We start from the raw sequence: 12684 nt of genomic DNA on the forward strand, positions 1-12684 counted from the left end.
CGATTGCTGCCAACGGGAATGCAGCAGCAGCTTACATCGCTCATTGACGTCGTCCGGCACGAGGTTCAACAGGCCTTGAGTGTGACACCGACAACTACGCAGCCTTTGGAGCCCCCAGCCATGACTTACGCCCGCAGCAGTGCGCCGTCCTGCAGACGACGAGACCCAAGCCCCTATCGCCCTCAGCCAGCTGCGCTGGACCACCGCGGTCTCGCCCCAACCCGCCCGTGCTAGGAGCGTCGCACACGGCCGAGGAAATGCGACGAGTGGAGAACTTCCGACCAGCCCGCCCGCTATGCTTCCACTGTGGCGAAGCCGGTCACATCCTCCGGCACTGCCCATATAGAAGAATGGGCATCCGAGGGTTTTCTTACGGCGCCCCACGACCCCTACTCGGCCAGGGGCCAGCCGAAATCGAGGAGTTCATGATCATCGCTGAGCCGCCTATCACGTTCCCCGTCGCCATCGTCACCGCGCTTTGTATCTCCTAGCCGAGGTTACGCCGTGCGTGGACTCTCCCCGAGCCCGCGAAGGTTAAACTGCATAAAGCAGCCTCTGGAGGTGAGGTTCCTTCTAAGCGCAAGAAGGAACCGCAGCCTCAATATTCGACGAAGCCGATATCGGACACGGAAGATAACGTGCAATAGGAGAACGCGAACAAGTGACCTTTAAGTTACGGCCGACGGTCACGCGGTTGCTGCCTTGGTCGACACGGGAGCTTACTACTCTGTCATGAGGGGGCCATTCGCTGTCCGACTCAGGAAAGTAACAACTTGGGATGGCCCACTGATCCGCACCGCAGGTGGCAACCTTATTACCCCGTCAGGACGCTGCACAGCGAGAGTTACAGTAAATGGCAGAACCTATGCTACAACCATCCTGGTGCTAGAGCAATGCTCGCGAGACGTGATTTAGGGAATGGACTTCCTGAATGAAGATCGGGCTGTCATCGACCTTCGATCTAAGTCGGTCAACCTTTCCGCCGAGAAAGCTATACCTTTTGCGATGAGCGCGACTCTTCACGTTGCCTTAAGGCCCATCTCCATGGACACATCCGAGGCGCACCAGCGCAGCGCCTACGCGTACCAGCGTACGCCGGAGCCGGACTGCGCATGCGCGACGCGCCGACGCGAGCCGGCGCTGGCGCTTGGCAAATATCTGTCCATGTCAGATATTCGCGCCTCGCTCGCGCCTCGCTCGCGCCGAAAGTGACGCGCTGGTTTGCGGTCGGTGTAACCAATCAGAGAACGTAGTTCTCTCGGCATCCGGTACGGCCCTTCGCGCCGTTTGCTTCGCCGAGCCGAGCTGAACGCGGTAGCCGCGACAGGCCATCGAGTTGCATGTGTTTTTCGACGCTTGTCGCGGTGCGGCGCTGGGAGCGTAAGCGCTGCGCTGGTGCGCCTCCGATGTGTCCATGGAGATGGGCCTTTAAACGTCCTCGACGAAGCACTGAGTGTGCCGCCCCGATCGAGTGTCGTCGCCTGTATAGGTACTGCAGTCATCGAAAATGCCGATGGCGTCGTCGAGGGGAACACCCAGTTACTGCTGGATCGAGGACTAGGCGTCGCAAGGGGAGTCGCCGAAATCCGGAATGGCCTAGCCGACGTGCTGCTAACCCACTTCACCGAAGAATACCGGCATCTAAACAACGGTACGCCGATTGGTTTTTTCGATGAGCTGGCAGACATCAGAGACATAGTTGCCCTTACCGACCAACCCGTAGAACCATCTGACTGAGGCCAACAACCCACTTTTGATATCAACGCAGCATTACCACGGAGCAGACAAGACCGAATACGCAGTCTTCCTCAAAGGTATGGCGATTGCTTCTCATAAGCATCGAATGTGCGACGAACCCGGCTTGCCAAGCATAGCATTGTCACAGACCAACTCACCCGACCACTGCGGCAGACCCCCTGCCGAGTATCAGCACTAGAACGCCAAGCTATCCACAGGCAAGTTGACGAAATGCTTCGTGATGACGGCGTCCAGCCATCAAGGATCCCCTGGACAGCACCAGACGTCCTAGTGAAAAAGAGAGTCGGCACCCTTCGCTTTAGGCTCGATTACCACCGCTTGACCAGCGTTACGAAGAAGGATGTCTACCCCCATCCCCCGCATCGACGACACATTAGATCGGCTGTGCAACGCTAAGTACTTCTCATCGATGGACCTAAATAGCGGCTACTGGCAAATTGAAGTCGACGAAAGAGATCGCGAGAAGACTGCGTTCATCACGCCAGACGGACTCTTCGAGTTCAAGGTGATGCCATTCGGCCCCTGCTATGCCCCAGCGACGTTCCAGCGAGTAATGGATACGGTGCTCGCAGGCTTAAAGTGGCAGATTTTCCTAGTCTACTTAGATGACGTTGTTGTCTTCTCCTCAAGCTTTGAAGACCAGCTCAGAAGGCTTCGGATAGCACTGGAAACGATCAAGCCTCCAGGCCTAACACTGAAAATAGAGTAGTGCCACTTCACCTACTAGGAGCTCCTGTTCCTTGGTCACGTCGTAAGCAAGGATGCAGTTCGCCCAGACCCTCAGAAGACAGCTGCGATCGCAGACTTTCCACAGCTTTTTCGCGCATCGCTGAGCCTTTGACCGAACTTACCATGGCTGACGTGCGTTTGTGGGGATTCATCTTGCCCCTCGCCCGCCGGATGCACCCTTCTCTCTCTCGTGGCCTACCACGGCTCTTCCTCTGGCGGCCCCCGACATGGAGCGGAGGGGAGGCGCCCGCGACTACGCGTCGTCACGTGGGCAGCCCTCCTTTCCCAGCCCTCGGCGCCCGCGACTACGCGTCGTCACGTGGGCAGCCCTCCTTTCCCAGCCCTCTCGGTTTCGGCGGCCGCGCGGGCCGCGCGCACGGGCACAGTCTGATGGAGAGTGGACAGCGAGCCTTGAGAGAGAGCGGACGCGAGACCAGCGGCGGCCCAGGTGACCTGAACTGCTCTGTGCCTGTCTCCTGTGCCTGTGTCCTGTGCCCGTTGCCTGCCGCGGCTGTCTGCGCGCGACCGAGGAAAACTATTGGGAGATCCCAATTAAAGCTCTTGCCTGCGGGCTTATTCCTCGGAGGTGTTGTTCTTCGCGGCCACAGGTGTGGTCGAGCTAGCGGAGTGGCGTTGGCCCTGAGTTCAGGGTCCGAACCGTGCCAGTAACCCCACATTTTGGCGCACCAACGTGGGGCCCCTCTGGAGTTCCAGGTGGGGTGCTAGCTCACGAAGAACAGCATGACCAGCCCGCGCTACGGGCTGCCGGACCTAATGATGTTGGCTGATGTATGCGGCGAAGCACGGGAGATCTCGAGCATCGTTTCCGTGGCCACATCTAAAACGACCGCGGATGCGGTAGCGCAAGGTCCGTCGGGCGCTATGCATGAAGCCGCAGGCGCGGCTGGCGTCCGAAATATTGCGCCAGGAGTTCCTGGTGAATACTCCGAGCTGGAGCAGCCAGATGGCTGTGGCTACAGGAGTTCCGTTCTGCTGAACGTGTCCCCAGGCGCTCCCGCAGATGTGGGTCGCGCCACTGGTTACGCGCCGGGAGATCCCGGCCAGCAAGGAAAGCCAAAGTCAGGTGTCAGTGGCTTCCAAACGCTCCGCTACGTCTCAGGCGCGTCCGCAGATGCGGTTCGCAAACCGAGTTTCCACCCAGGAGATCCTGGACTGCTCGTTGAGCCATTGCCAGTTGGCGTCGGCTACTCGCTCATTTCAACTCCTGCGCACGCATTCAGACCAGGTGGTCTAACTGCGTCAACGCCCGCAGATGCGGGCCGCGCTCCCCGCCAGATGGCAGAGGGTGACGCAGCGCAACTTGGTCCGGGAGGTCCCGAGCACCACTACAAGCCACCGCCAGTTGGCGAAGGCAACAAAAGCTGGCCAGTTGGCCCCGCTCTAACTACGCCCGCAAATGTGGGACGCGCACCCAGCCAGGTGGCTGAAGAGCGCGCGGTGTGTCCGGCAGAGGGAGAGAACATCGCAAACGTCCTCGCAAACGCTTTGCAGCAGATGTTGCAATTAGCGCGCTCGCCCGGCCCTCGGATCGGAGTGCCGATACCGAATTACAGTGGCTACAGCGACAAGCAAAGTGCGAATGACTTTCTGCTGGCCCTGCGCCGGTACGAGCTAGCGAGTGACCTGAGCGAGAGCGAGATTCTGAGACGAGTTCTCCCCGTCGCACTCGTTGATCAAGCCGCCCGGTGGTACCAGTTGGTTGGCCACACAGCAGGCAACATGGCTGATTTTCGACGCTTGTTCAGGGAGGAGTTCCTTCCACACGATTACAAGCTGCGTATGCGACGAGAGCTTGAACTGCGGACACAGGCCCCGGATGAATCGCTTGTCGAGTTCGTACGAGCGATGCAAGAGCTGTATGAATATGCAGACCCAGGAGCTCCGAGTTCGGAGCGAGTGGAACGTGTCATCCGGCAGAGCCATCCGACATTTTCCCTCTACTTGGGGGGCTGCAGATGCAGCGATTTGAACGAGCTTGCCATTGAAGCGCGCCGAGTCCAGGCTCAAATTTCAGCGGCCCGTAAATACCGGCCCCCACCGCCGGCTGAGGAGTGCCTCGAGCCTAGGTGTGCCTGGAGCGGCGTTGCAGCGTTAAGGGGTGAGATCACTCCCATGGCAGGTGCGTTCACGAACGAGCGGATGCCGTTCGCAATATCGGATCGTGCTCTGGATCCTTACAGGTACGGGCTGCGGAGTGCTGATACACAACCCCCGGAGATCTGCGGGGTACCGCCACAAAAGCCCACGCCTGCTCAGAAAGCACCCACGGAGGTCCGTGTACGGCTGGATGGCCGAGGTGCCACTGAGACCCCCCGAGCGTCGCAGCGAGAAGCATGGAGATCTGTGCGCTGCTTTAATTGTGGCCAGAGTGGTCACATAGCCAGAAACTGCCCCTCGAGATCGGGAAACGAGGCAGGCCGCCGGTAGCAGCAACGGCGGAGGCTACCAACGCTCGGGAGCCCATCCCCGTCACGTCCGCATTCAAAGTTGGAGAACCAACTAACACGCCTGCGCCTTTCATGGCCCTCGCAGTTGCGGGGAGAACCTTTAAGGCGTTGCTGGACACGGGGGCAAGCATCTCGCTAATAGGAGACGAGGTCGTTTCCCAGCTCCGGCGGAGATCCGTTCGGTTGCGACAGCGAAGGACGCCACTCCAGCTAGCTAGCGGAGAAGTGCGGTCCTGTGGTGACGTTCGCCTCGCAGTGCGCTGGGATCAGCGTGTGCGCAGAATGCGTTTCGTTCACCTGCCTGGTCTCACAGTGCCAGTTATTCTAGGCCGAGAGTTCTTGGCGAAAACTGGACTGGTTGTAGACATCGCCCGTGGCGGATATCGGGAGAACCCGTGCGCCCCACTGAGGCCCTTTGTCGACCCGCCGACTGCAACGAGATCGTTGTCAGAACGCACGGCCGACACGCCCGCGGAGGAGCGAAATACCTCCCACGAGCAAAGCCCGCACCGCCAAATGCCGGGATCGGCAGCAGCGGCCCGCTCCAATGCGCCCTCTCCGAGGTCGGAGAAGGGAAAGCAGGCTGTACCGACAGATGTCGGCGAGCTAAGAGACAGCGGGTTTCCCCGCCCAATGCCGAGATCGGCAGCGGCGGCCTGTCAGCACCGTTTTCCTCCGAGATCGGGGGAGAAAATGCACAACTTACTGGCGGATGCCGGTGCGCTGACACAGCTCGAACGTGACCGCCTCTTGTCGTTGTTGGATGACTTTGACGAGATATTCACGGACCAGCCGGGATGCACTAGTTTGGTGCAGCACCGCATAGATACGAGTGACGCGCTGCCCTGGAAATGTAACCCAAGGCCCGTCAGTGCTGCCAGACGGCAAGCTATCGACGAGGCGCTCCAGGAGTTGCTCGATGCTGGTCTCATATGCCGCTCTTCCAGTCCCTGGGGGTTCCCAGTGGTTCTTGTGCCGAAGAAAGATCGCACGTGGCGCTTGTGCGTTGACTATCGGCGGCTGAATGCGGTCACAAAGAAAGATGCGTACCCCTTCCCGAGAATAGACGAGATCGTCTCAAATCTCGGCGGCGCTAAGTTCTTCTCGATTCTTGACGCAAGCAAGGGGTACCTGCAGGTCGAAATGCGACCGGGCGATGAGTGCAAAACGGCCTTCACGTGTCACAGAGGTCTGTTTCACTTCACGAGAATGCCTTTCGGTTTGTCCGGAGCTCCGAGCACATTCCAAAGGCTGATGGACCGTGTACTCGGAGACGCCAGATGGCATCACGCTCTCGCATACCTGGACGATGTGATCGTCTACTCTCAAACTTTCGAGGAGCACCTCGATCACCTGAGAGATGTCCTGGGAAATCTCAGGGCGGCTGGCATCACGCTCAATCCCGCAAAGGTGCAAATCTGCCAGGCTCAGGTGAGCTTGCTTGGATATCGAGTAAAACGGGGACAGGTGTCTCCTGATCCAGAGAAGCTTCGGGGGATCCTGGAGTTTCCTGCGCCTAAAGATGTGAGCGGTGTTCGCCGTTACCTTTGCATGGTGGGATACTATCGCCATTTCATTCCTAACTGTGTGCGACTGCAAGCGCCCTTGGCAAGATTGCTAAGAAAGTCTTCTCCGTGGATATGGGGAGACGAGCAGGAAAAGAGCTTTCATCAGCTCTCGCACGCTATCGCTGAGACGGCGGCTTTGAAGCTGCCCGACCTGAACCGCCCATTTGTTATCCAGACAGATGCCTGTGATATCGGGGTGGGAGCAGTACTCCTTCAGATGGAGGGGCATGAACTCCTACCTGTGGCATTTGCGAGCCGCGCCCTGACGCCGGCAGAACGCAATTACTCAGCGACAGAAAAGGAATGCCTGGCCATCATCTACGCACTTCGAAGGTTCGAGATGTACGTAGAGGGAACAAAGTTCACGGTCGAGACCGACCATATGGCCTTAACCTGGCTGAAACGCCTGCGTGAGCCCAGCGGGAGGCTTGCGCGATGGGCCCTGACACTGCAACGCTTCGAGTTCGAAGTGCGTTACCGCAAAGGCACTGCAAATGTAGTCGCCGATGCGCTGTCACGGGCGCCGGTCACTGACACCCAACCGGCCGGCCAGGACGAGGAGGAGGCAGAGTGGCAGCTGTCTCCCCCTCTGCGGAAGGAGCTCGTTGCGGGGAGTGCCCCGTCTTCGAAGCCCCGAGAGCACGTGCACCTCGTTGGAGCGGGGATCCCTCTCGAGGTTGCGTTCAGCAGAGAAGAGCTTGTCAGGGCTCAGCAGGAGGACTCATTCTGTCAGGAGTTGATCAATAGTCTTAGTGAAGAGACAGACACTCCGACGAGTCAGGCCAAATTGCGCTGTGAAGCCACTGGTAGTGTGGTTGGCGCTAACTCTAGTGTCGCTGGTATTGCGGCGAGTGAGTTGGAGAACTTCCTGCTGGACCGTGATGGAGCTTTGCTAAAATACGTGCCAGGCAAAGAGGCCTCGGATGAGAGTTTCAAAGCCGTTATTCCGCGCAAACTGCGGCGCGCCGCTACGCGGCACTATCACGACGCAGACGGTCACGGGAGCGCTCCAAAGACATGGCAGAAGCTTTGTCGGTTTGCTACCTGGCCGGGAATGAAGGCTGACGTATGTAGATATGTACGAACATGCCACGTCTGCCAAGAGAGAAAGCCTAGAGGTGGAAAGGCACCCGGCTTACTCCAACCCGTCATAAGCACCAAGCCCTGGGAGATCCTGGCGTGCGATTTGATGGGGCCGCTGCCGCGCAGCAAACGAGGGTACAAATACGTGCTGGTAGTCACGTGTCACTTCAGTGGGATCGCTGAATTGTACCCGCTGCGAAAAGCGACTGCCCGGGAGATCCTGGCAAAGCTGTGTGAAGTGTTTTGCCGCTACGGCTTCCCAAAGCGGCTGATCACTGACAATGCCACGTATTTCACTTCGAAAGTTTTCCGTGATACGTGTGCAGCAATGGGTGTCCGGCAGCAGAAAACCACGTGCTACCATCCCCAGTCCAATGTGAGCGAGCGCCGAAATCGAGATATCAAGCCGCTCCTGGGCGCATATGCGAGATCGCACAATGATTGGGACGAGCACTTGGACGCCATCTCCTTCGCTCTGCGCACGAGCACAAATCGCTCGACCGGCTTCACGCCGGCTTTTCTCATGTTTGGCAGAGAGCTGAACAGGCCTATGGACACAATTCTCATGGAAGGGTCGGAGAGTGTCCGCGAAGTCACGGCAGATGTTGATGACTACGCAAGGCGATTGCGCGAGCGTTTGGCAAATGCCATTAAGGAGGCGAACCGCAGCCGCGCGAAGGCCAGGGCAAGTCAAAAGGCCACTTATGATCGCGCACACAGAGACGTGGACTTTCAGATGGGAGACCTCGTTCTCAAGCGCAATCACGCACTCAGCGATGCAGCCGCAGGTTTCGCGGCCAGTCTAGCGCCCAAATGGGTGGGACCCTTCCTGATCGCTGAGAAGCTTTCGCGGCTCAACTACCGGCTGAAAGACCCGAGATCGGGCCGAATCAGCGGACCCATTCACGTGGGAGAGCTGAAACAGTACTTCCAGAGGGAGGTTGCTGTGGAAGCAGAAACGCCACCCGCGCAAGATTGCGCCGAGGCGAGCGAAGCCCAGAGAGATCTCTACAGGCATCGCTATAATACCCGAAGCCAGCGAGCTCGCTGGGGCAACGGGAGAATGCCGAAAGCGTGAGATCACGCACACGGCGGCGTCGGTTGCCAAAACAGCTCGAGATCGAGCAAACGGCGAAGGAACGCCAGACGCGCGAGATCGCGCACGGTGGACCTCATGCAAGGAGATCCTTGCCCCCGACGTCACAATATCCGAACTGGGCGAGATCGCCGAATGTGACCCATGCCGACCACGGCAAAGCCTGGTGCGAGAGGTCTCGTGCCCACCCTGCCTGTGTGGATACACAAGCCGGTGTAGTTCCTGTGCCCGGAACCGTGCAAGACGCCCGCTCGGAGGAGCCGAGCCCCCTCCGGCTGCCCTGATTTACGGCCCTGGCTTCAGCGACGGCACGGAGAGCGGCGCGCGGCCGGGGTCGAGCCGCCGAACTTCGCCCCCACACCATCGCACGGGGCATCGGCGGCGGTTCCGGAGCAGCGCGGGGCGAGCTGACGACGGGCGGCCTGAACGCGGAGCAGGCCGGCTTTCGCGGGCGCCATCCTGGTCTGGCCCGCGCCCCAGGCGCAGAGCTACCATCCCGGGGCCCAGTCTCCGGAAAGGCGGCATGGACCTGCTGATCCGCTGAGTTCGCTTCAGCGGGTGGAGGTCACTATTGAGAGAGGGAGGGTGTGGGGATTCATCTTGCCCCTCGCCCGCCGGATGCACCCTTCTCTCTCTCGTGGCCTACCACGGCTCTTCCTCTGGCGGCCCCCGACATGGAGCGGAGGGGAGGCGCCCGCGACTACGCGTCGTCACGTGGGCAGCCCTCCTTTCCCAGCCCTCGGCGCCCGCGACTACGCGTCGTCACGTGGGCAGCCCTCCTTTCCCAGCCCTCTCGGTTTCGGCGGCCGCGCGGGCCGCGCGCACGGGCACAGTCTGATGGAGAGTGGACAGCGAGCCTTGAGAGAGAGCGGACGCGAGACCAGCGGCGGCCCAGGTGACCTGAACTGCTCTGTGCCTGTCTCCTGTGCCTGTGTCCTGTGCCCGTTGCCTGCCGCGGCTGTCTGCGCGCGACCGAGGAAAACTATTGGGAGATCCCAATTAAAGCTCTTGCCTGCGGGCTTATTCCTCGGAGGTGTTGTTCTTCGCGGCCACAGGTGTGGTCGAGCTAGCGGAGTGGCGTTGGCCCTGAGTTCAGGGTCCGAACCGTGCCAGTAACCCCACACGTTTTAAAAGCGGAGTAATAAAAAAAGAGCCTTTCTTAGTGCAGCGTATTTCTGAAAGCGCATTGGAAACATTCAAACGTGTCATTTTTAAGCACGATTTGTCATCTGTTATGAGCCTAAAAAGTGCAGATATCGCGTATGATGCTTTTATTCAGCAGTTTTTACATATCTACAAGAAGTATTTTCTTTTTGAAACAGTAACGCGCTCAGGAAAAATAAGAAAGCCGTGGATTACGCGTGAACATATACACATGATAAAAAGTAAAAATCGGCATTACCACTTATTTTTGACCACGCGCTCGGAAGAGACAATAAAATTCTTCAAACAAGTGAGAACTAAACTAAACTCTGAGTTCCGTAGGGCTAAGAGGGCGTACTGTGAACGAGAGTTTGAGAGTGTTACCCGCCAGCACCCTATTATTGCCTGGAGGGTGATAAATGATGTCTTGGGCCGTTATAAGGGCAGCACCGCGCCCAAAGCAATAAATATAAATGATCTTGAAATAACAGGTAAAGCTCTTGCGGATTACTTCAATAACCACTTTGCGAGCAGCATCACTTTGCTTGAATGGATCCCGTACAGACGATAACGAGATCAGCCTTACACAAGCTGCGAATAGTGCATTTCTACAACTGACTGATGCTAAAAACGTTTGCAATACATTCATGAGGTTAAGGAACAGTACGGCGTTGGATATTGACAATTTACAAATAAAACCACTAAAGCACGTTATAGGCTTACTGTCTCCTATGCTTACGCACATTTTTAATTTGGTAATCGAGTCCGGTACTTTTCCTCTTGCCAAGAAAAGGGTCAAGGTACGTATCACTCATTCATAAAGGAGGTGACCCCAACGTCGCTTCAAACTACAGGCCCATTTGTGTACTTCCAGTTTTTTCAAAAGGATTAGAAAAGTTAATTTTTTTCGCGAATAATAAAGTTTTTCGTTAAAAACAATGTTCTAACAGAATCGAAATTTGGGTTCAGAACCGGAAGGTCTACTGAAATTGCATTGCTAACACTGAAAGAAAACATTTTGCAGAATATAGAGAAAAATGTCTTTACGCTTGCTGTGTTTCTTGATTTCAGCAAAGCATTTGATTGCTTAGATCATAATGTTCTAATCAAAAAGCTATATTCATGTGGCATCGGTGGGAAGCCATTATCAATAATTAAAAGCTTTCTTTGCAGAAGAACTCGGTCTGTATGTATACATAATGAAATTTCTGACTTTCTACCAATCCGCCTTGGAGTACCACAGGGTAGTGTACTGGGGCCCCTACTGTTTAATGTATTCATTAATGACATTGTTAACATGGACAACATCACTCAGTTTATTATATATGCCGATGACACCACTCTGCTTGTCTCTGGCACTGAGGTTGAGTGTCTCATAGAGAAGTGTAATGTTGCTCTAGAAAAATTATCAACCTGGTGTCGCTTAAATCGACTTCAATTAAATGCAGCAAAAACCAAAGCATTAATTTTTCGTGCTAAAATAAGGATCTACATCACAGTGGCATACGAAAATTTGAAGGACAGGTTATTGGTTTGGTTTATGGGGTGTAACGTCCCAAAGCGACTAAGGCTATGAGAGACGCCGTAGTGAAAGGCTCCGGAAATTTCGACCACCTGGGTTTCTTTAACGTGCACCGACATCGCACAGTACACGGGCCTCTAGAATTTCTCCTCCAAAGAAATTCTAGCCGCCGCGGCCGGGATCGAACCCGCGTCTTTTGGGTCAGCAGCCGAGCACCATAACCACTGGGCCACCGCAGCGGCTACAGGTTATTGATATTGTCAGCAAACACAAAACATTAGCAGTGTATTTTTCGTCTCGCTTGAATTGGGATGACCATATTGAACACCTTAGCAATTAACTTTCCTCGGTTACAGCTGCGTTGTCGCGATGACGTGACACTTTGCCTCTAAAATGTAAAATCAGAATTTATTATGCATTGCTCCAATCACAATTAAATTATTCCAGTTTAGTATGGGCAAGATCTACAAAGACTAACATGAACAAATTGTTTATAATACAAAAGAGAATTCTGCGTCATGTTGCAAGTCTCGAAAAATCGAGTCCAATAAACAACGCCTTCCGAGCATATTCCATCATCCGCGTAGATAACCTATACCAGTTTCGACTTCTTCAACTAATATCTTTTCCGCCAGCCACGTCAAAATTGATCAGGAACAAAGTTTATTACCTCATCTTACTGACGTCATCTAAGCGTATCATCATTGAAGCATTCTCTAGACCGCCAAACTATGGTAACAGGGGGAAAACATGCTGGCTTATCATTTTTTCATACCTTTTTTCCTAGTAATCTTTCCTTTTCTCAAGTGAATATCAGACCGACCCCTCATGTTTCATGTCGCCATGATCATGCACATAAACGCTGCCTAGTGTTTTCGCACACAAAATATATCAAAACTCTCCTCTCGTTCTGGCCATAAACGAGTGGAATTCTTTTCCATCAAGCATCGTGTCATTGCCGAACTGCCTGCATTTTCAGTTCTTCATTATTATCTTTTATTTGCACCCGTTACACCTCTCAATATTTTGTGATTCTCTATTCTGTGTTCTTTGCTCATTGTTGCTGAGTGCTAAATCTAATATCGTGTGATCATGTATTACATGTAATATTTTAATTTTTTGTTATGTTTAGATGTGTTGTACAGGTATTTTTTTTTCTTTTTAAGAAAAATGCTGCGGTTCTTTGTTCTTTGTTGTGTCCTGTGATCATACTTTTTCATCATGCCCCTTCCACTCATGTAGCGCTTTTCGGTGTGCTAGAAATATGTAAAGAAGTAAACAAGACTTTGAGCAACTACTTTTAGAAACCGAGTTAAA

The 12684-nt window shown here is 55.1% G+C and overlaps 1 pseudogene; it reads left to right on the forward strand.

The window, feature by feature from the left end:
* The window catches only part of LOC149343945 (arylsulfatase B-like), a 53841-nt pseudogene that overhangs the window by 16807 nt on the left and 24350 nt on the right, over positions 1-12684 (forward strand).

The sequence above is a fragment of the Amblyomma mixtum genome, chromosome 5 (genome assembly GCF_055824585.1).
Source record: "Amblyomma mixtum isolate Tamu chromosome 5, ASM5582458v1, whole genome shotgun sequence".
Taxonomy (NCBI): Eukaryota; Metazoa; Arthropoda; class Arachnida; order Ixodida; family Ixodidae; genus Amblyomma; species Amblyomma mixtum.